This window comes from Xiphophorus hellerii, chromosome 18, assembly GCF_003331165.1.
Source record: "Xiphophorus hellerii strain 12219 chromosome 18, Xiphophorus_hellerii-4.1, whole genome shotgun sequence".
In the NCBI taxonomy this organism is placed as follows: Eukaryota; Metazoa; Chordata; class Actinopteri; order Cyprinodontiformes; family Poeciliidae; genus Xiphophorus; species Xiphophorus hellerii.
The window spans coordinates 5,678,356-5,702,645 of record NC_045689.1 but is presented as its reverse complement, the minus strand read 5'-3'; the positions used below and the strand labels follow the sequence as shown (position 1 = coordinate 5,702,645).

Genomic DNA, 24,290 nt, shown 5'->3' with positions numbered 1-24,290 from the left:
CCATCAAACTGTGGCAGCAGCAGATCTGATCTCAGATCTGTTTGCTCTCTCAGCTCAACAGGAAACAACTGATCGGGTTCATCCTGGTCACAGCTCTGAGATCAGTCTGACTGCAGCCTGGAAACCATCTACTGGATGTGCTGCGTCACTGACTGCTGCTGGAGAGAGGCCGGAAACACTCACTGATCTGCTCTCTCCTTCCTTCTTCTCTCTGCAGGTTCTGATCTCTGTGAAGTAGAGAATGGTCTCAGTGTCCTGCTGATCCTCAGAGGTTGAAGCTGCAGCAGTTTGAGTCTAAAGAGACTCTGACTGGATCATGATGATGACCTCTGACCTCCAAGGTTTTCCTCCCGTTTATTTTCTCGTGTCTGTCATTTATTGTTTGTCTCTTTGGATCAATAAAGATCCAATTCAAACTGGGCTCCATTTAGAGGCTTCGTGGAGTTTTGATCTGAACTGGATTCAACTGGAAAGTTGATCTTTTTTCTCTCTGATTCATTTTCATCCTGGAACCAGAAATGGTCTGAGAATGGAAACATGGGAATCATTTTCAGTTCAGCTTTGAAGCCATGAAACACTTCAAACCTCTTTTCTCTGCTGCTTCGTCCTTCTGCTGACATGAAAATGTTCCTCAAAGCTCCACAGATAAAAAGATGCTTCACTGGAAACTGCAGCGAAACTTCAGCTTCCATCAGAGAAACCAGTTTAACCAGTTTAGAACTGGATGTCCTACAGAAACTCTGATCTTAGAGCAGTTTTCAGAAACATGTGGAACCTGGAAAATAAAGATTTTATATATTTTATGTTCATTGTAAAAGCTAAATCTTGAAGTTTTACGTCATCATTGATTCTCAGCTTTAATTTCTCTCAGTTTGTTTTGGTTTTTACTTTTTTAACTCCATATTTCATGTTTTGAGTTTTCTAGAGAACTTCAGGCTCTTTACTGTGATTTTACTGATTTATTCAAACCTCAGAGAATCACTGGGATAATGTGCTGATTGGTTCATGTTTGATTTTCATAATTCTTCTAATGTAATGTGGGTTGCTGGGTGTTTAACGACCAAATAAAGTTTTTAAAAAATCTTTGTGTATTTTTTGCAGCTGACTGTGTACACATATAATAACTAAACCTTCGTGTTAATCCTCCACAAAGGATTAATAATCTTAGGTAATTGACGGGAATCCATCTTCCGTTTCTGTCTAACAATGAAAAGAGAACAATTAACTATAAATCCACTGGGTTCTGCAAGTCTGGCTCTAGAACACAAGTGACAAACTATTTAAGAGGTTTCAGAGCTGATGTCATAGCTCTATGACACAAAGCATCTGATCCTAGTGACATCATCAGTCAGGTAGAAGTGTCGCATTAGTTGCTATTGCTATGGTAACCAGGAAAAGCTCTGAAGTGATTCCCACCTTCTAGTAAAGGAGATGTTTCAAACCATTAAAACATTTCCAAATAAATTCGTTCATATTAAGACAAATGAAACTTTTCCCAACATATTAGACTAGTTTCTGCCAATGTGGCTGTAATTGATATGGGCTTAACAATGTGCAAAACACAATCACCCGGTTTCCCATTGAATCTGCTCAACAGTGTTTTCCTCATCAAAGAGGTTTTTGTGAGGAAAAGTGTTTGATGAACTCAGGTTAAACTGTGGCCGTTTCTCATTTAGACATCTTAAGGGCTTTTTTCCTTTATCTCGTTTTATTTTGTATAACATATGACTTCCAGTTTTTGATTTGATGTTATTTTTTTTTTATTTTTGCTCTATATATGTTGTAGAATGGCAGCTTAACGACAGAAAGGAACAGAAGACAAGTTACAACAACAACGTGTTAAAATGTGTCTAGTTATTAGCGAACCCCTTGATAGAGGCACAAGGTATGTTTGTTTTGTAAATAAGGACGGTTCTAATTTTGTAATCGATTGAAATTGTGAATTTGTTGTATATAAACACTAGGGCATAGTTTTGAATTAGAGTTGATATTTTTAGAGGTGAATATTATTTTTAGTTGAAATGTTCTGGTTGTGTTTTTGTAGCTTACACTGTCCTTTTTGTGTGTGTGTGTGTGTTGGGGGTGTGTGTGTGTTTGTGCATACAGCTATTACAATGAAACTCAGGGTTAACTTTCCAATAAACCTCACGTTCATCAGTAAAGCCACAATCCTTCATTTGGGGCTGGGGGTGTTACACACTTTTTTATCTTTAATCCTATTAGGCTGCTGTTCATGCTTGTATATATGGGTGGCCCAGTGTAGACAAATGAGCCAAACACATTCAACTGAAAAACGGAAGTGGGTTTTATTCCCGACTGTCCTCAGATGGAACAGTATTAATTTTGGTTTGATTTGTATGGAAGCGCAATGCTATCACACAGGAAAAAAAATATTTAGAGTGCCATCACGTTATAGCGTGATACTTATCTTAGACGTGATACGTATCTTGTTTAAACGTGATAATTGTATGTCCAGGAAGTGGCGGTTTTATGCTAGGCTAGCACAGTGGCTAACTGTACTAGCTTCCCTTGGTCAAGTTTCCCTTCATGTTTGGTCTAAAACATGGAGAGACACGGATGCTGCTTTGCACTGTGGTTAAAACCATTAATAGCATGATGAGCAGGATCCTAAACAGAACCGGACTGCACAGAAGGAAACGTCAGTCCAGTCCTCTAACTGTGGCGGCGATCCTAACTGACCGTCTGGATCAAAGCTGAATTTGGCTTCCGATTGTAGCTTCTGATTCGGGAAATGGCTAAAGGGCGATTATGACGGAGGCTTTTGGGGCTTTTGGAAACCAAGCCCCAAAAGCTATTTTTTCCAGCCGACTATGTAATCTTAACAAGCTCAATTTTTTGTAGGGGTCTGGGACTGTTTAATAAAGATTTATTAGGCCACAAAAATGCTACCAGAGCTAATTTGACCGACGGAAAAAAAATTCAAAAATTGACAAAATTGTGTATTTTTTTGACCACTTCTCAAATTTGTATCTTTCATACAAATAAATAAAACTTCTCTACTAAAGATAAATTAGGCCGCTGAATAATATAAAGTCATCCATTTTGGCCATCTTTAATAGTTTCATAGATATTGGTGGTAGAAAACAGGGATTTTTTGTTTGTTTTTTAAAATATCTAATTTTAGGGAATTTTTGACTTGCACCAAAATGTTTATTTTTTTAATGCATTTCATTGAAACTTCCTTCTAAGATGTTTATTAGGCTGCTTCATCAGATAAAAACAGTTATTTATGGCTATGTTTAGTAGTTTTGTTTCATTTTGCAGACTGAAAATACAGATCGTTTTATAGATTTCTTTTTTTATGGAAAATTCCCTACTACCCACCATCTGAAAAAGTGCCAAAGAAAGTACAGGTTTTTTAAATATATATATAAAAGGTGTCCAGAATATATTATTTCAGTATAGATACAGTCACTTCATCATGATGCGGCCCACATGATGATGCCCTGGGCGGTTGTCCACGCCGCCCAGTCTGAACATTTAATGATTCAATTACATTGAATCACCTGTTCGAACAGCATGTGATGACCGCTGCGTCTGTTGGTTTTCTATTACTCTTCTATCAATTATTTGCCATGTGAAATATTACGCCTTAAATAGCGATGTTAGACTGCTTTATCTTTTAACACAGCTTCAACGGTAAATAAATAAATAAATAAATAAACGGATCTGGGTAAAGAATTGACCCAGAGGTGTGACCAAGTCACTGTGTTGCAAGTCTCAAGTAAGTCTTGTAAAGGAAAATGATTATTTGTTGGCGCTTAATACAGTTAATCTACGACATGTGTAACAGTTATATACAATACTCTTATTTGGAACAGGTCTCGTCTGAGATGCGGTAAGCAGACAGAGCAGGGCCCTTTGCCTCCCCCACACCAGAGCAATAAATTTGCATTCCAATGGAAGTGGGGACTACGGAGGTGTCTGTGAAATCTCATCTTAGGACGTTTGGCGCCAGGGATCTTCCGTATCAGGCAGCGATGGGCACGAAGTGGTCCGCCTTTGCTTAGATAAAAAAACAGACACCTTTGCTATAAATCAGGAAGTCACAACTTTCTTTGGGGGCCTGAGGGAGTTCTAATTGGTCGAAGAGCAGAACGCCTTCTTTGCATATATTAAATAGGGAAACGCCTCTTTGGTTAAAATTTCAGGGCAGCACCGGAGAGGGGCTGAGAGAGTTTTTTTCATCTTTTCTCCACGAGGGCGCCTTTGTCTGTCTTATATGTTTTGTGTTCGTCTGTCTTCCCTTGTGTGTTTTTATTTTCATGAGAAAATGCATATCTCTGTATCTCTGCAGCTTTGTTGTCGATTGCTTTGTATGAGATTAAACTCTGTGATCTGTGACGTCATTCTGTTTCGCCGTACTTTTGCAGCCGTGATGACATCCGCTCGCGACCCGGCTAACAGGAGGAAAAGGAGAGCCATGCTTTTTCCAAAATTTAAGCTAACATAACTTTCCTCTTTAACAGTCTCAAGTCTCTGTCCTCAAGTCCGAGTCAAGTCTCAAGTAAAGACAGGCAAAAGTCGAGTCAAGTCTCAAGTCAGGAACCTTTAATTTCAAGTCATTTCGAGTCGTTTTTATTTTATTTTTTTTTATATAATTTGCAATTATACATAAAATTCAAATATTAGACCATTTGTTCTTTTTAAAATACGTATTTGAGGTTCATTTGTGATCCTCTTATTCATCTGGTATTCTTCAAATCTGTCAGAAGTAAACAGATGTCAGAAAATAAATTACAGCCATTCATGAATTACATTTGACTTCAGTTTACTCCTTCTATTCATAAATAAACATCAACACTACAACAATCATAGTTTTCAAAAATGAAATAAGTATAAATGAAGTTATCACAAGTAAACTCAGGAAGGTCTGGTGCATTTATTTTTCTGCTTTTATTTCTAAGTATGTTAGTTTCAGTCCTCCGTAAATATGGGACAGATATTCTAAACACAAAATTTATTTGGGACAGTCACTGTATTTGGTCTTTTTTTTTTTTTCCCAGCAAAGCTATACTACTTGGAAATGGGTTCTGTGCCACATGTGACAGTCACGCTGGTCAGTGCATTAAGTCAAAAACAGTTGACTTAATGCACTGACTGCAGTAAACAATATATTGTCAATATAATTTCCCAACGTAGATGTCTTCAAATACACCAACCATCCTTAGATGATACTAGACCCGGCTCATCATCATGATGGGACAGAGAGACTCTGTTCCCTGTGTTCAGGTCCAGAATCTGCTTTCTGTTCCGGAGCCCCGCTCACTATCCACCGGCTTCCTGAGCTAACACGGTGCACATTATTTGTGGAGGCATTTGAAGGACCGGATTTATGGTAAATCATCACCAATTTAACCCGGAGTACACATGCTAACCCGAAGTTAGCTAAAGTCAACTATCTTACAGCAAAAGAAAAGTGCCACCTACCGATCTTTGTGAAGCTTCAAATGCCGGACAAAGTTGGACGTCGTGGCATCTCCATCCGATATTCTCTTCTTGCATGTTTTACAAGTTGCAGTTCGTTTTTTAGTCGAAAGTTCATAACCTACGTAGCCAAAAGAAATTACTCGCGGAAGCATATTCGAGCGGTTATTTCGTATTTCGTTCCCTGAGCTCTGTAGCTTTGCCGCGTTTTTTTAAACGTCCAAATCCTGTTAATTTGATTGGTTGTGCTGCAGCTACGTACACATACATACATAAGGAGAGAGGAAAACCATAGTGACGGTCTGCGCATATTGATACGGAATGAGTGAAATTAATTAATGACGCCACTTTATAAATAATGTGTTTTAAATTTTAAGACTTTGAGTAAAAAATATCAAGTCTTTTCAAGTAAACAGCTTCAAGTCGAGTCAAGTCCCAAGTCAATGGCATGAAAGTCAAAGTCAAGTCCGAGTCTTTGAGCATTTTTTCAAGTCAAGTCTCAAGTCGTGATTTTAACGACTCGAGTCTGACTCGAGTCCAAGTCATGTGACTCGAGTCCCCACCTCTGATATACAGTATATATACTGCCTGGCCAAAAAAAAAGTCGCCACCAAAAAATGGTCACACTCTCTAATATTTTGTTGGACCGCCTTTAGCTTTGATTACAGCCCGCATTCGCTGTGGCATTGTTTCAATAAGCTTCTGCAGTGTCAAAGGTTTATTTCCATCCAGTGTTGCATTTGTAACCCACATAAAGTGGGTATGCCACTTTAAGAGAAGAGGTTAAGGAAGCTGGGTGGTCTGCCTGGCCAATGAGAAGTTTGGTTTCCAGAGCGTCTGGACCAATCAGGGTGCAGGCTGCCGTTGTGGATCCCGCCCTTCTCCCCCGGGTCTGCAGTACCGTTGGCTTTGCTCTAGAGATCCGACGCGGTGAGACTGCTGAGCGGGGCAGCGCCAGAGTATGTATCCCGACAGTTAAAAGTATTTTTTACGTGCTGTATTAACTGTATTGTGGATAAACTCTTTTGTAAATAGATTTTATGTTGATTGTCCAGCTTTTGTGCTGGAAATTATTTATTAAATGAATACAAACTGAACTTCAGTTTTTTACCGTTAGAGCCGTTAGGAATCGTTGGCTCTTTCTGGCAGTTATTTCAGCTTGTTCTTCGTAGATAAAAGGTAAAATTTAGGCTTTAACATAATTTTTTTTATTAAGTTTATATTATTTAGATCAAATATGCCTTGTTACATCGTTTAGTGCCCCACGCATCCGGATTGAGACCCACTATACGGTTGTCTGAAGTGTGTCGCACTGAGATCGGTGAGCATATTCGGAGCCTTTTATTTGTGTTTTTGTCGTTTGTTACATTGTTGTTAAAAAAATATCCGTTGTTTTAGTAACTAGGTAATGTTTTGTTACTGTGTTGGAAAGAAGGATTAAAGCTAGAACGGCTTGGTAAAGTCCTGTATTTCTGCTGGTCCTGTCTGTTGACAGGTCAGGTTTTTTTTTATACTGGATCATTCCTGAAGTGGATCCCTCCTTTGATATTGATGGCGAGCCTTCCCACCTGGACCTAAAGAGAGAACCAGATTTCGTCTATCCCATTTGGAGTCATGCTGCACCCTGCGGTGTGGTAGGAGAGCAACATACATCTTCACACACGGTTATGTGTGAAACCTACAACTGACATTCTCCATTATTATTGTTTTTTTATTTATTGATTTTTGGACAATACTGTTTGGATTGTTTTATTTCGGACATTGTGACGCACAGCTGTGGTGGAAATTCTCCTGTGAATGAAGTTGAATCAAACCAAATTGGGATTAATTTGATTAATCTGCTGACTAATACAATTTGGAGTGCAGATTACCAGGGTGCACCCGAATTATTTGAAATTAAGAATTAGCACTTGGCCAAGTATTATTGTTATTTCTTTTTTTTTTTCATTTTATTGTGTGTAATTTTTTTTCATAATTGTGTGTTTTGTGCAACTGTTAATTGTGTGTTTTCTGTCACTAAAACCAGTTCTTTAAATACACCCAACTGCCCTTGTGTGTCATTTAAACACTCCACTGTGCTCCGATAGCCGAACCTATTGGCCCATTTATCCAAAATATATGTAATACCCTTCTCTACTGTGTTACACATTAATCTTTCACCAAGATCTTGTATTGATGATGGGAGAGTCTGACCACTGCGCAAAGCCTTCTCCAGCACATCCCAAAGATTCTCAATGGGGTTAAGGTCTGGACTCTGTGGTGGCCAATCCATGTGTGAAAAAGATGTCTCATGCTCCCTGAACCACTCTGTCACAATGTGAGCCCGATGAATCCTGGCATTGTCATCTTGGAATATGCCCGTTCCATTTGGGAAGACAAAATCCATTGATGGAATAACCTGGTCATTCAGTATATTCAGGTAGTCAGCTGACCTCATTCTTTGGGCACACAATGTTGCTGAACCTAGACCTGACCAACTGCAGCAACCCCAGATCATAGCACTGCCCCCACAGGCTTGTACAGTAGGCACTAGGCATGATGGGTGCATCACTTCACCTGCCTCTCTTCTTACCCTGATGCGCCCATCACTCTGGAACAGGGTAAATCTGGACTCATCAGACCACATGACCCTCTTCCATTCCTCCAGAGTCCAATCTTTATGCTCCCTTGCAAACTGAAGCCTTTTTTTCTGGTTAGCCTTACTGATTAGAGGTTTTCTTACGGCTACACAGCTGTTCAATCCCAACCCCTTGAGTTCCCTTTGCATTGTGCGTGTGGAAATGCTTTTGCGTTCACAATTAAACATACTCCTGAGTTCTGCTGTTGTTTTTCTTCGATTTGATTTGACCAAACGTTTAAGTAATCGCCGATCACGATCATTCAGGATTTTTTCCGACCACATTTCTTCCTGGAAGACGATGGTTCCCCTCCATCCTTCCAGTTTTTAATGATGCGTTGGACAGTTCTTAACCCAATTCTAGTAGTTTCTGCAATCTCCTTAAATGTTTTCTCTGCTTGATGCATGCCAATGATTTGACCCTTCTTAAACAGACTAACGTCTTTTCCACGACCACAGGATGTGTCTTTTGACATGGTTGTTTAAGAAATGAGGAGTTACTCATTGCATCAGCTGGGGTTAAATAACTTGTTGCCAGCTGAAAGATAATCGCCTATGCAGTACTTATCCAATAGGAGGCTTGTACCTATTTGCTTAGTTAAATCCAGGTGGCGACTTTTTTTTTGGCCAGGCAGTGTATATATATAATACATACTGTATATAATGACATTATATATATATATATTTCAATCTGGAGAGACTCAGACGGAGATGAGAAGACAATTAGAAGAGTTTATTGACAAACAGAATTTAAAGTCTTTGGCGCTCGGGCCCCGGCTGGGGATAACGGTTATCGCAGCGTTAGCGATAGGCTTCAGATGAGCATCCCCGATGCTGTTAGGAACGTCATCTCCCGGGGCCCGGCACTGGTGGTGAAGGTTGAAGAAGGGTGCGGGCCTCGGGACCGGGCGAATGGAGGACAAGGGGTGGTGGTGGGTTGAGCTCGGCTGGAGAGCGAAGGACACCACGGATGAAGGTCCTTATCAGCTGGGACTTGGTCGGTGATTGGACGTGACGTGGCTTGGTCCGGCGTTGATAGGTCGACGATTGTGGGCAGGTCGCTTCAATTAACGGGTCCCGGTGGGGATAAAAGAGTCTTCCAGTTTGAATTTGCGCCTAGGCTTCATAACTTAATATATATAAGGTGTGAGGCCTTTTCATTTTAATTGTCATAATTAAAGGCCTCACACTTTTAATTATGACATTAAAAGTGTCATAATAATGACAATTTTAATGTCATTATGTACAGTATATATATATATATATATTATATATATATATATATATATTATATAATATATATATATCTATATATCTTATCTATATATATATATATATTATATATATATATACAGTATATATATATTATATATAATAATCTATCTATTCTATATCTTTCCTATCTATCTCTCCTCTTTCTTGTTAATATATCTAAGGTGTGCGGCCTTTTAATTTTAATTGTCATAATTAAGGCCTCACTTTTTTATGACATTAAAGTGTCATAATAATGACAATTTTAATGTCATTATATATATATACAGTATATATATACATACATTGTATAATGATTATATATTATATATATATATATATATATTATATATATATATATATATAAGGTGTGAGGCCTTTTAATTTTAATTGTCATAATTAAAATGCCTCACACTATTAAATATGACATTAAAAGTGTCGTAATAATGACACTTTTAATGTCATTATATATATACAGTATATATATATATACATACATACTGTATATAATGACATATATATATATATATGGTGTGAGGCCTTTTCATTTTAATTGTCATAATTAAAAGGCCTCACACTTTAATTATGACATTAAAGTGTCGAAATAATGACACTTTTAATGTCATCATTATATATATATTCAATTTAATACAGTTCTGTCCTTGTCTTTTAATGTTATTATTATGACACTTTTAATGCAAAGTTGCTCTAGAAGTTGCAGTGAAAGTCCATTAAAAGTGCCAACCTTGCATTAAAGTGACTTTATTTTCAAAATAATGCGAAGTTGGCACTTTTAATGCAGCTTTGCATTAAAAGTGTCATTATTTACCGAATGACACTTCATGACAACAGTCATGAACATTCATAAAGACTCCTTCATGTTCATGACAGATGTTATGTCATGTTTATGATGTCATGTCAGTCTTATGCACTGACAGGTATACCTACCTAATAGACAGGTAGGTATACCTGCCTGTCTATCAATAGGTAGGCAGGTATCTTTCTACCTGCCTACCTATTGATAGACCTATCTATTTTAGCTAGCTAACCTATGTAGCATCATGTTTGTAGAGACCCGGAGAGAATTTATGTTTAAAGTAGAATTATTTAACTAATAGACAAAATTACAGACAATATCTATCTGTTTGTCTGTATGTCTGTCATTTGTGTTTGTAGAGAAACCGGAGCTCCCGGAGAAACTTTAGTTTAAAGCAAGATTAGTTGATTTTACTAAGAGAGCAAATTACAATGTCTGTCTGTCTGTCTGTCTGTCACTTGTGTTTTTAGAGAAACTGGAGCACCCAGAGAAAACTTATATTTGAAGAAGGATTACTTAATTTTACTAATAAATAAAATTACAGACAATGTCTGTCTGTCTGTCTGTCTGTCTGTCTATTGTTTTTGTAGGAAAACTGGAGCACCCAGAGAAAACCTTTTGTTAAAATGACTTATGCTACCTTCAAAGCTAAGGCCTCATATGTCTGACGTTGCTAACGGAAAATATTACAAAGATGTTTTGTAAATGATAAGTGAAAGCCGCTGTTTTCACAGACAGGCTGAAGAGAAAAGGAAAGACTGGTTTGAAGAGCCATCCGTCCGTCCATCCATCTATCCGTCCATCCATCCATCCATCTATCCATCCATCAGTCCGTCCATCCATCTATCCGTCCATCCATCCATCCATCCATCCATCCGTCCATCCATCCATCTATCCGTCCATCCATCCGTCCGTCTGTCCATCCATCCATCCGTCCGTCCGTCCATCCATCCATCCATCTTCTTCTGCTTGTCGGTTCATGTGGCCGGCAGCCTAAGAGCGGCATCCCAAACTTCCTTGGATGGGAATTTTCCTTTTTAGAACTCTGTTGGCAATTCTTAGAGACGTGCACAGATTTGGAGTTTAGTGAGGGAAGTTTGACAGTATTGGTATTGGTAACTTTCTGACAGCTCAGTGAAGGTCTGCAAACCTTGCTGGTTTTTCCTTCATCATGTTTGTCAGAATACGTCGTTCTTCCCTCACAGGACTTGGAGCAACTTCTCTCTGGTCTTGCTGCTGGCAGAGTCTCCTTAACGTCGTCATAAACAGGCTGTTTGCATTTGTCAAGATGGATACTTTTAATACGTTCACCTCCACACACTCTCTCTAACTCAATTAAGGATAACATGTCTTTCCTCTCAGCCTCACGAAGTTCCTTCTTCTCCTGCTGTTTGCGTCGTATCTGATAATCCCACGAGTCGGTCAGAGACTTGGTAGCTGCAGCTTTTTTTCTTTCGCCAGTTTTTCAAGCTTCTGCTCTGCAGCTTCCCGATGTTTCATTTCTTTCAATGACCTATCTTCCATAATTGTCCTTTTCGCGTCTTCTTTCTTCTTTATTAGGGACAGTTGGTTGTACACTAATTTTTGACGTATTTCACGACTCCTGTCCTTGTCATCAATGTACTGATGTCTAGTAGCCAATTCATCAGCCAGAGGTTTTTGCTTCGGAGTTTTCTCCTGCTGCTGTATTTGATGTGATAATTTGGTAACTTCATCCTTGGCCATCTTGTTGCATTGCTTATTGTGTAAAAGAACATCATAATCAGTTTCTTTCTTTAATATATTCTTTAAACTGTCCCCTCTAGATTTCTTTTGCTCTTTTTGGTTAAGTTGAATCTCATTATGTCTCAAAAAATTCCGGCTTTTCTCTTTCTTCTGTCTCTTCATTTCCATTTCTTCTTTTATTTATCAGTCTATCTGACTGCATTATGGCAGCCATTTGTTGCCTTTCAATTTCAGCCTTCTCCATGTTTTTCTGCTTTTTATATTGAACCTGGGTGTCCCATGTATCAGTCAGAATCTGTTTCATTTTATCTTTCTTCTCCCTCTCTTGTTCCTCTTGTAACTTTTGGTGTAAATGCTGCTTGGCCCTCTCTGCACGACGCTTTTCCTCCAAAAGGATGTAACTAGCAGTTTCTTTTTTCTTTATTTCATCAGATTGTTATAAACAATTTTCTTGCAATCCTGTTGAGATGGAACCTTTTCAGGACGCGTGTTTTGAAATATAGGCGGAAAGCCTTCATTTGACTCCCGCTTAGCCATTTCTTTTACTTTTAAAGGCTTTTTAAACAGTTTGTCTTTTCCAGAAACCTCGCTGTAATAAGCTGTGGACGCGTAGGGAGCTCTTTGGCTCAGCAGTCTTTCCGTCATTTTTCTTTCAGGTTCCGTATCTTTAGTGTATTTAGTCCAGTAAGAAACATAGGTGTTTAAAGATTCTTCCTGTTCTCGAAGTCGGTTCGATTCTTCATTCGGTTCCGTCTTCTGTCTTGTCCTTAGCAAAGGATTAATAATCTTAGGTAATTGACGGGAATCCATCTTCCGTTTCTGTCTAACAATGAAAAGAGAACAATTAACTATAAATCCGCTGGGTTCTGCAAGTCTGGCTCTAGAACACAAGTGACAAACTATTTAAGAGGTTTCAGAGCTGATGTCATAGCTCTATGACACAAAGCATCTGATCCTAGTGACATCATCAGTCAGGTAGAAGTGTCGCATTAGTTGCTATTGCTATGGTAACCAGGAAAAGCTCTGAAGTGATTCCCACCTTCTAGTAAAGGAGATGTTTCAAACCATTAAAACATTTCCAAATAAATTCGTTCATATTAAGACAAATGAAACTTTTCCCAACATATTAGACTAGTTTCTGCCAATGTGGCTGTAATTGATATGGGCTTAACAATGTGCAAAACACAATCACCCGGTTTCCCATTGAATCTGCTCAACAGTGTTTTCCTCATCAAAAGAGGTTTTTGTGAGGAAAAGTGTTTGATGAACTCAGGTTAAACTGTGGCCGTTTCTCATTTAGACATCTTAAGGGCTTTTTTCCTTTATCTCGTTTTATTTTGTATAACATATGACTTCCAGTTTTTGATTTGATGTTATTTTATTTTTATTTTTGCTCTATATGTTGTAGAATGGCAGCTTAACGACAGAAAGGAACAGAAGACAAGTTACAACAACGTGTTAAAATGTGTCTAGTTATTAGCGAACCCCTTGATAGAGGCACAAGGTATGTTTGTTTTGTAAATAAGGACGGTTCTAATTTTGTAATCGATTGAAATTGTGAATTTGTTGTATATAAACACTAGGGCATAGTTTTGAATTAGAGTTGATATTTTTAGAGGTGAATATTATTTTTAGTTGAAATGTTCTGGTTGTGTTTTTGTAGCTTACACTGTCCTTTTTGTGTGTGTGTGTGTGTGTGGGGGTGTGTGTGTGTTTGTGCATACAGCTATTACAATGAAACTCAGGGTTAACTTTCCAATAAACCTCACGTTCATCAGTAAAGCCACAATCCTTCATTTGGGGCTGGGGGTGTTACACACTTTTTTATCTTTAATCCTATTAGGCTGCTGTTCATGCTTGTATATATGGGTGGCCCAGTGTAGACAAATGAGCCAAACACATTCAACTGAAAAACGGAAGTGGGTTTTATTCCCGACTGTCCTCAGATGGAACAGTATTAATTTTGGTTTGATTTGTATGGAAGCGCAATGCTATCACACAGGAAAAAAATATTTAGAGTGCCATCACGTTATAGCGTGATACTTATCTTAGACGTGATACGTATCTTGTTTAAACGTGATAATTGTATGTCCAGGAAGTGGCGGTTTTATGCTAGGCTAGCACAGTGGCTAACTGTACTAGCTTCCCTTGGTCAAGTTTCCCTTCATGTTTGGTCTAAAACATGGAGAGACACGGATGCTGCTTTGCACTGTGGTTAAAACCATTAATAGCATGATGAGCAGGATCCTAAACAGAACCGGACTGCACAGAAGGAAACGTCAGTCCAGTCCTCTAACTGTGGCGGCGATCCTAACTGACCGTCTGGATCAAAGCTGAATTTGGCTTCCGATTGTAGCTTCTGATTCGGGAAATGGCTAAAGGGCGATTATGACGGAGGCTTTTGGGGCTTTTGGAAACCAAGCCCCAAAAGCTATTTTTTCCAGCCGACTATGTAATCTTAACAAGCTCAATTTTTTGTAGGGTCTGGGACTGTTTAATAAAGATTTATTAGGCCACAAAAATGCTACCAGAGCTAATTTGACCGACGGAAAAAAAATTCAAAAATTGACAAAATTGTGTATTTTTTTGACCACTTCTCAAATTTGTATCTTTCATACAAATAAATAAAACTTCTCTACTAAAGATAAATTAGGCCGCTGAATAATATAAAGTCATCCATTTTGGCCATCTTTAATAGTTTCATAGATATTGGTGGTAGAAAACAGGGATTTTTTGTTTGTTTTTTAAAATATCTAATTTTAGGGAATTTTTGACTTGCACCAAAATGTTTATTTTTTTAATGCATTTCATTGAAACTTCCTTCTAAGATGTTTATTAGGCTGCTTCATCAGATAAAAACAGTTATTTATGGCTATGTTTAGTAGTTTTGTTTCATTTTGCAGACTGAAAATACAGATCGTTTTATAGATTTCTTTTTTTATGGAAAATTCCCTACTACCCACCATCTGAAAAAGTGCCAAAGAAAGTACAGGTTTTTTAAATATATATATAAAAGGTGTCCAGAATATATTATTTCAGTATAGATACAGTCACTTCATCATGATGCGGCCCACATGATGATGCCCTGGGCGGTTGTCCACGCCGCCCAGTCTGAACATTTAATGATTCAATTACATTGAATCACCTGTTCGAACAGCATGTGATGACCGCTGCGTCTGTTGGTTTTCTATTACTCTTCTATCAATTATTTGCCATGTGAAATATTACGCCTTAAATAGCGATGTTAGACTGCTTTATCTTTTAACACAGCTTCAACGGTAAATAAATAAATAAATAAATAAACGGATCTGGGTAAAGAATTGACCCAGAGGTGTGACCAAGTCACTGTGTTGCAAGTCTCAAGTAAGTCTTGTAAAGGAAAATGATTATTTGTTGGCGCTTAATACAGTTAATCTACGACATGTGTAACAGTTATATACAATACTCTTATTTGGAACAGGTCTCGTCTGAGATGCGGTAAGCAGACAGAGCAGGGCCCTTTGCCTCCCCCACACCAGAGCAATAAATTTGCATTCCAATGGAAGTGGGGACTACGGAGGTGTCTGTGAAATCTCATCTTAGGACGTTTGGCGCCAGGGATCTTCCGTATCAGGCAGCGATGGGCACGAAGTGGTCCGCCTTTGCTTAGATAAAAAAACAGACACCTTTGCTATAAATCAGGAAGTCACAACTTTCTTTGGGGGCCTGAGGGAGTTCTAATTGGTCGAAGAGCAGAACGCCTTCTTTGCATATATTAAATAGGGAAACGCCTCTTTGGTTAAAATTTCAGGGCAGCACCGGAGAGGGGCTGAGAGAGTTTTTTTCATCTTTTCTCCACGAGGGCGCCTTTGTCTGTCTTATATGTTTTGTGTTCGTCTGTCTTCCCTTGTGTGTTTTTATTTTCATGAGAAAATGCATATCTCTGTATCTCTGCAGCTTTGTTGTCGATTGCTTTGTATGAGATTAAACTCTGTGATCTGTGACGTCATTCTGTTTCGCCGTACTTTTGCAGCCGTGATGACATCCGCTCGCGACCCGGCTAACAGGAGGAAAAGGAGAGCCATGCTTTTTCCAAAATTTAAGCTAACATAATACTTTCCTCTTTAACAGTCTCAAGTCTCTGTCCTCAAGTCCGAGTCAAGTCTCAAGTAAAGACAGGCAAAAGTCGAGTCAAGTCTCAAGTCAGGAACCTTTAATTTCAAGTCATTTCGAGTCGTTTTTATTTTATTTTTTTTTATATAATTTGCAATTATACATAAAATTCAAATATTAGACCATTTGTTCTTTTTAAAATACGTATTTGAGGTTCATTTGTGATCCTCTTATTCATCTGGTATTCTTCAAATCTGTCAGAAGTAAACAGATGTCAGAAAATAAATTACAGCCATTCATGAATTACATTTGACTTCAGTTTACTCCTTCTATTCATAAATAAACATCAACACTACAACAATCATAGTTTTCAAAAATGAAATAAGTATAAATGAAGTTATCACAAGTAAACTCAGGAAGGTCTGGTGCATTTATTTTTCTGCTTTTATTTCTAAGTATGTTAGTTTCAGTCCTCCGTAAATATGGGACAGATATTCTAAACACAAAATTTATTTGGGACAGTCACTGTATTTGGTCTTTTTTTTTTTTTCCCAGCAAAGCTATACTACTTGGAAATGGGTTCTGTGCCACATGTGACAGTCACGCCGGTCAGTGCATTAAGTCAAAAACAGTTGACTTAATGCACTGACTGCAGTAAACAATATATTGTCAATATAATTTCCCAACGTAGATGTCTTCAAATACACCAACCATCCTTAGATGATACTAGACCCGGCTCATCATCATGATGGGACAGAGAGACTCTGTTCCCTGTGTTCAGGTCCAGAATCTGCTTTCTGTTCCGGAGCCCCGCTCACTATCCACCGGCTTCCTGAGCTAACACGGTGCACATTATTTGTGGAGGCATTTGAAGGACCGGATTTATGGTAAATCATCACCAATTTAACCCGGAGTACACATGCTAACCCGAAGTTAGCTAAAGTCAACTATCTTACAGCAAAAGAAAAGTGCCACCTACCGATCTTTGTGAAGCTTCAAATGCCGGACAAAGTTGGACGTCGTGGCATCTCCATCCGATATTCTCTTCTTGCATGTTTTACAAGTTGCAGTTCGTTTTTTAGTCGAAAGTTCATAACCTACGTAGCCAAAAGAAATTACTCGCGGAAGCATATTCGAGCGGTTATTTCGTATTTCGTTCCCTGAGCTCTGTAGCTTTGCCGCGTTTTTTTAAACGTCCAAATCCTGTTAATTTGATTGGTTGTGCTGCAGCTACGTACACATACATACATAAGGAGAGAGGAAAACCATAGTGACGGTCTGCGCATATTGATACGGAATGAGTGAAATTAATTAATGACGCCACTTTATAAATAATGTGTTTTAAATTTTAAGACTTTGAGTAAAAAATATCAAGTCTTTTCAAGTAAACAGCTTCAAGTCGAGTCAAGTCCCAAGTCAATGGCATGAAAGTCAAAGTCAAGTCCGAGTCTTTGAGCATTTTTTCAAGTCAAGTCTCAAGTCGTGATTTTAACGACTCGAGTCTGACTCGAGTCCAAGTCATGTGACTCGAGTCCCCACCTCTGATATACAGTATATATACTGCCTGGCCAAAAAAAAAGTCGCCACCAAAAAATGGTCACACTCTCTAATATTTTGTTGGACCGCCTTTAGCTTTGATTACAGCCCGCATTCGCTGTGGCATTGTTTCAATAAGCTTCTGCAGTGTCAAAGGTTTATTTCCATCCAGTGTTGCATTTGTAACCCACATAAAGTGGGTATGCCACTTTAAGAGAAGAGGTTAAGGAAGCTGGGTGGTCTGCCTGGCCAATGAGAAGTTTGGTTTCCAGAGCGTCTGGACCAATCAGGGTGCAGGCTGCCGTTGTGGATCCCGCCCTTCTCCCCCGGGTCTGCAGTACCGTTGGCTTTGCTCTAGAGATCCGACGCGGTGAGACTGCTGAGCGGGGCAGCGCCAGAGTATGTATCCCGACAGTTAAAAGTATTTTTTACGTGCTGTATTAACTGTATTGTGGATAAACTCTTTTGTAAATAGATTTTATGTTGATTGTCCAGCTTTTGTGCTGGAAATTATTTATTAAATGAATACAAACTGAACTTCAGTTTTTTACCGTTAGAGCCGTTAGGAATCGTTGGCTCTTTCTGGCAGTTATTTCAGCTTGTTCTTCGTAGATAAAAGGTAAAATTTAGGCTTTAACATAATTTTATTTTATTAAGTTTATATTATTTAGATCAAATATGCCTTGTTACATCGTTTAGTGCCCCACGCATCCGGATTGAGACCCACTATACGGTTGTCTGAAGTGTGTCGCACTGAGATCGGTGAGCATATTCGGAGCCTTTTATTTGTGTTTTTGTCGTTTGTTACATTGTTGTTAAAAAAATATCCGTTGTTTTAGTAACTAGGTAATGTTTTGTTACTGTGTTGGAAAGAAGGATTAAAGCTAGAACGGCTTGGTAAAGTCCTGTATTTCTGCTGGTCCTGTCTGTTGACAGGTCAGGTTTTTTTTTATACTGGATCATTCCTGAAGTGGATCCCTCCTTTGATATTGATGGCGAGCCTTCCCACCTGGACCTAAAGAGAGAACCAGATTTCGTCTATCCCATTTGGAGTCATGCTGCACCCTGCGGTGTGGTAGGAGCAACATACATCTTCACACACGGTTATGTGTGAAACCTACAACTGACATTCTCCATTATTATTGTTTTTTTATTTATTGATTTTTGGACAATACTGTTTGGATTGTTTTATTTCGGACATTGTGACGCACAGCTGTGGTGGAAATTCTCCTGTGAATGAAGTTGAATCAAACCAAATTGGGATTAATTTGATTAATCTGCTGACTAATACAATTTGGAGTGCAGATTACCAGGGTGCACCCGAATTATTTGAAATTAAGAATTAGCACTTGGCCAAGTATTATTGTTATTTCTTTTTTTTTTTCATTTTATTGTGTGTAATTTTATTTTCATAATTGTGTGTTTTGTGCAACTGTTAATTGTGTGTTTTCTGTCACTAAAACCAGTTCTTTAAATACACCCAACTGCCCTTGTGTGTCATTTAAACACTCCACTGTGCTCCGATAGCCGAACCTATTGGCCCATTTATCCAAAATATATGTAATACCCTTCTCTACTGTGTTACACATTAATCTTTCACCAAGATCTTGTATTGATGATGGGAGAGTCTGACCACTGCGCAAAGCCTTCTCCAGCACATCCCAAAGATTCTCAATGGGGTTAAGGTCTGGACTCTGTGGTGGCCAATCCATGTGTGAAAAAGATGTCTCATGCTCCCTGAACCACTCTGTCACAATGTGAGCCCGATGAATCCTGGCATTGTCATCTTGGAATATGCCCGTTCCATTTGGGAAGACAAAATCCATTGATGGAATAACCTGGTCATTCAGTATATTCAGGTAGTCAGCTGACCTCATTCTTTGGGCACACAATGTTGCTGAACCTAGACCTGACCAACTGCAGCAACCCCAGATCATAGCACTGCCCCCACAGGCTTGTACAGTAGGCACTAGGCATGATGGGTGCATCACTTCACCTGCCTCTCTTCTTACCCTGATGCGCCCATCACTCTGGAACAGGGTAAATCTGGACTCATCAGACCACATGACCCTCTTCCATTCCTCCAGAGTCCAATCTTTATGCTCCCTTGCAAACTGAAGCCTTTTTTTCTGGTTAGCCTTACTGATTAGAGGTTTTCTTACGGCTACACAGCTGTTCAATCCCAACCCCTTGAGTTCCCTTTGCATTGTGCGTGTGGAAATGCTTTTGCGTTCACAATTAAACATACTCCTGAGTTCTGCTGTTGTTTTTCTTCGATTTGATTTGACCAAACGTTTAAGTAATCGCCGATCACGATCATTCAGGATTTTTTCCGACCACATTTCTTCCTGGAAGACGATGGTTCCCCTCCATCCTTCCAGTTTTTAATGATGCGTTGGACAGTTCTTAACCCAATTCTAGTAGTTTCTGCAATCTCCTTAAATGTTTTCTCTGCTTGATGCATGCCAATGATTTGACCCTTCTTAAACAGACTAACGTCTTTTCCACGACCACAGGATGTGTCTTTTGACATGGTTGTTTAAGAAATGAGGAGTTACTCATTGCATCAGCTGGGGTTAAATAACTTGTTGCCAGCTGAAAGATAATCGCCTATGCAGTACTTATCCAATAGGAGGCTTGTACCTATTTGCTTAGTTAAATCCAGGTGGCGACTTTTTTTTTGGCCAGGCAGTGTATATATATATATACATACTGTATATAATGACATTATATATATATATATATTTCAATCTGGAGAGACTCAGACGGAGATGAGAAGACAATTAGAAGAGTTTATTGACAAACAGAATTTAAAGTCTTTGGCGCTCGGGCCCCGGCTGGGGATAACGGTTATCGCAGCGTTAGCGATAGGCTTCAGATGAGCATCCCCGATGCTGTTAGGAACGTCATCTCCCGGGGCCCGGCACTGGTGGTGAAGGTTGAAGAAGGGTGCGGGCCTCGGGACCGGGCGAATGGAGGACAAGGGGTGGTGGTGGGTTGAGCTCGGCTGGAGAGCGAAGGACACCACGGATGAAGGTCCTTATCAGCTGGGACTTGGTCGGTGATTGGACGTGACGTGGCTTGGTCCGGCGTTGATAGGTCGACGATTGTGGGCAGGTCGCTTCAATTAACGGGTCCCGGTGGGGATAAAAGAGTCTTCCAGTTTGAATTTGCGCCTAGGCTTCATAACTTAATATATATAAGGTGTGAGGCCTTTTCATTTTAATTGTCATAATTAAAGGCCTCACACTTTTAATTATGACATTAAAAGTGTCATAATAATGACAATTTTAATGTCATTATGTACAGTATATATATATATATATATTATATAATATATATATTTAATTTATATATATATATATATATATATATATATATCATATATATATCTAGTATATCTCTATATTATTTATCTAATATATAATATATATTATATATTTCTAATATATATATTAATCTATAGTTAATATATAGGTGTGAGGCCTTTTAATTTTAATTGTCATAATTAAAGGCCTCAAACTTTTAATTATGACATTAAAAGTGTCATAATATGACAATTTTAATGTCATTATATATATATACAGTATATATATACATACATACTGTATATAATGACATTATATATATATATATATATATATATATATATATATATATATATATAATATATATATATATATATATAAGGTGTGAGGCCTTTTAATTTTAATTGTCATAATTAAAATGCCTCACACTATTAAATATGACATTAAAAGTGTCGTAATAATGACACTTTTAATGTCATTATATATATACAGTATATTATATATACATACATACTGTATATAATGACATTATATATATATATATGGTGTGAGGCCTTTTAATTTTAATTGTCATAATTAAAATGCCTCACACTATTAATATGACATTAAAGTGTCGAAATAATGACACTTTTAATGTCATCATTATATATATATATTCAATTCAATACAGTTCTGTCCTTGTCTTTTAATGTTATTATTATGACACTTTTAATGCAAAGTTGCTCTAGAAGTTGCAGTGAAAGTCCATTAAAAGTGCCAACCTTGCATTAAAGTGACTTTATTTTCAAAATAATGCGAAGTTGGCACTTTTAATGCAGCTTTGCATTAAAAGTGTCATTATTTACCGAATGACACTTCATGACAACAGTCATGAACATTCATAAAGACTCCTTCATGTTCATGACAGATGTTATGTCATGTTTATCATGTCATGTCAGTCTTATGCACTGACAGGTATACCTACCTAATAGACAGGTAGGTATACCTGCCTGTCTATCAATAGGTAGGCAGGTATCTTTCTACCTGCCTACCTATTGATAGACCTATCTATTTTAGCTAGCTAACCTATGTAGCATCATGTTTGTAGAGACCCGGAGAGAATTTATGTTTAAAGTAGAATTATTTAACTAATAGACAAAATTACAGACAATATCTATCTGTTTGTCTGTATGTCTGTCATTTGTGTTTGTAGAGAAACCGGAGCTCCCGGAGAAAACTTTAGTTTAAAGCAAGATTAGTTGATTTTACTAAGAGAGCAAATTACAGTGTCTGTCTGTCTGTCACTTGTGTTTTTAGAGAAACTGGAGCACCCAGAGAAAACTTATATTTGAAGAAGGATTACTTAATTTTACTAATAAATAAAATTACAGACAATGTCTGTCTGTCTGTCTGTCTGTCTGTCTATTGTTTTTGTAGGAAAACTGGAGCACCCAGAGAAAACCTTTTGTTAAAATGACTTATGCTACCTTCAAAGCTAAGGCCTCATATGTCTGACGTTGCTAACGGAAAATATTACAAAGATGTTTTGTAAATGATAAGTGAAAGCCGCTGTTTTCACAGACAGGCTGAAGAGAAAAGGAAAGACTGGTTTGAAGAGCCATCCGTCCGTCCATCCATCTATCCGTCCATCCATCCATCCATCTATCCATCCATCAGTCCGTCCATCCATCTATCCGTCCATCCATCCATCCATCCATCCATCCATCCGTCCATCCATCCATCTATCCGTCCATCCATCCGTCCGTCTGTCCATCCATCCATCCATCCGTCCGTCCGTCCATCCATCCATCCATCTTCTTCTGCTTGTCGGTTCATGTGGCCGGCAGCCTAAGAGCGGCATCCCAAACTTCCTTGGATGGGAATTTTCCATTTTTAGAACTCTGTTGGCAATTCTTAGAGACGTGCACAGATTTGGAGTTTAGTGAGGGAAGTTTGACAGTATTGGTATTGGTAACTTTCTGACAGCTCAGTGAAGGTCTGCAAACCTTGCTGGTTTTTCCTTCATCATGTTTGTCAGAATACGTCGTTCTTCCCTCACAGGACTTGGAGCAACTTCTCTCTGGTCTTGCTGCTGGCAGAGTCTCCTTAACGTCGTCATAAACAGGCTGTTTGCATTTGTCAAGATGGATACTTTTAATACGTTCACCTCCACACACTCTCTCTAACTCAATTAAGGATAACATGTCTTTCCTCTCAGCCTCACGAAGTTCCTTCTTCTCCTGCTGTTTGCGTCGTATCTGATAATCCCACGAGTCGGTCAGAGACTTGGTAGCTGCAGCTTTTTTCTCTTTCGCCAGTTTTTCAAGCTTCTGCTCTGCAGCTTCCCGATGTTTCATTTCTTTCAATGACCTATCTTCCATAATTGTCCTTTTCGCGTCTTCTTTCTTCTTTATTAGGGACAGTTGGTTGTACACTAATTTTTGACGTATTTCACGACTCCTGTCCTTGTCATCAATGTACTGATGTCTAGTAGCCAATTCATCAGCCAGAGGTTTTTGCTTCGGAGTTTTCTCCTGCTGCTGTATTTGATGTGATAATTTGGTAACTTCATCCTTGGCCATCTTGTTGCATTGCTTATTGTGTAAAAGAACATCATAATCAGTTTCTTTCTTTAATATATTCTTTAAACTGTCCCCTCTAGATTTCTTTTGCTCTTTTTGGTTAAGTTGAGCCTCATTATGTCTCAAAAAATTCCGGCTTTTCTCTTTCTTCTGTCTCTTCATTTCCATTTCTTCATTTTTATGCAGTCCATCTGACTGCATTATGGCAGCCATTTGTTGCCTTTCAATTTCAGCCTTCTCCATGTTTTTCTGCTTTTTATATTGAACCTGGGTGTCCCATGTATCAGTCAGAATCTGTTTCATTTTATCTTTCTTCTCCCTCTCTTGTTCCTCTTGTAACTTTTGGTGTAAATGCTGCTTGGCCCTCTCTGCACGACGCTTTTCCTCCAAAAGGATGTAACTAGCAGTTTCTTTTTTCTTTATTTCATCCAGATTGTTATAAACAATTTTCTTGCAATCCTGTTGAGATGGAACCTTTTCAGGACGCGTGTTTTGAAATATAGGCGGAAAGCCTTCATTTGACTCCCGCTTAGCCATTTCTTTTTTACTTTTAAAGGCTTTTTAAACAGTTTGTCTTTTCCAGAAACCTCGCTGTAATAAGCTGTGGACGCGTAGGGAGCTCTTTGGCTCAGCAGTCTTTCCGTCATTTTTCTTTCAGGTTCCGTATCTTTAGTGTATTTAGTCCAGTAAGAAACATAGGTGTTTAAAGATTCTTCCTGTTCTCGAAGTCGGTTCGATTCTTCATTCGGTTCCGTCTTCTGTCTTGTCCTTAGCAAAGGATTAATAATCTTAGGTAATTGACGGGAATCCATCTTCCGTTTCTGTCTAACAATGAAAAGAGAACAATTAACTATAAATCCGCTGGGTTCTGCAAGTCTGGCTCTAGAACACAAGTGACAAACTATTTAAGAGGTTTCAGAGCTGATGTCATAGCT

At 38.5% G+C, this 24,290-nt stretch overlaps 3 long non-coding RNA genes across 5 annotated transcripts in view; all 3 read left to right on the top strand.

The window, feature by feature from the left end:
- Positions 1 to 6,195: 6,195 nt before the first annotated feature.
- On the top strand, positions 6,196 to 7,378 carry LOC116737327 (uncharacterized). Of its 2 annotated transcripts, XR_004342782.1 has the most exons (4): positions 6,196 to 6,407; positions 6,566 to 6,627; positions 6,707 to 6,769; positions 6,944 to 7,376. It is a non-coding gene; the product is annotated as an uncharacterized LOC116737327 (long non-coding RNA). The 2 variants fall into 2 exon arrangements; XR_004342781.1 differs by having other exon boundaries at positions 6,707 to 7,378.
- Positions 7,379 to 13,480: 6,102 nt separating this feature from the next.
- Positions 13,481 to 24,290, top strand: part of LOC116707714 (uncharacterized) — a 13,305-nt gene continuing 2,495 nt past the window's right edge. Inside the window, exons 1-2 of the long non-coding RNA XR_004336557.1 lie at positions 13,481 to 13,492; positions 17,015 to 17,023. This is a non-coding gene — a long non-coding RNA (uncharacterized LOC116707714). The remainder of the gene's footprint in view (positions 13,493 to 17,014; positions 17,024 to 24,290) is intronic.
- Positions 17,672 to 18,566, top strand: LOC116707715 (uncharacterized). 2 transcript variants are annotated; one of them, XR_004336559.1, is made up of 4 exons: positions 17,672 to 17,885; positions 18,044 to 18,105; positions 18,186 to 18,248; positions 18,423 to 18,566. It is a non-coding gene; the product is annotated as an uncharacterized LOC116707715 (long non-coding RNA). The 2 variants fall into 2 exon arrangements; XR_004336558.1 differs by having other exon boundaries at positions 18,186 to 18,566.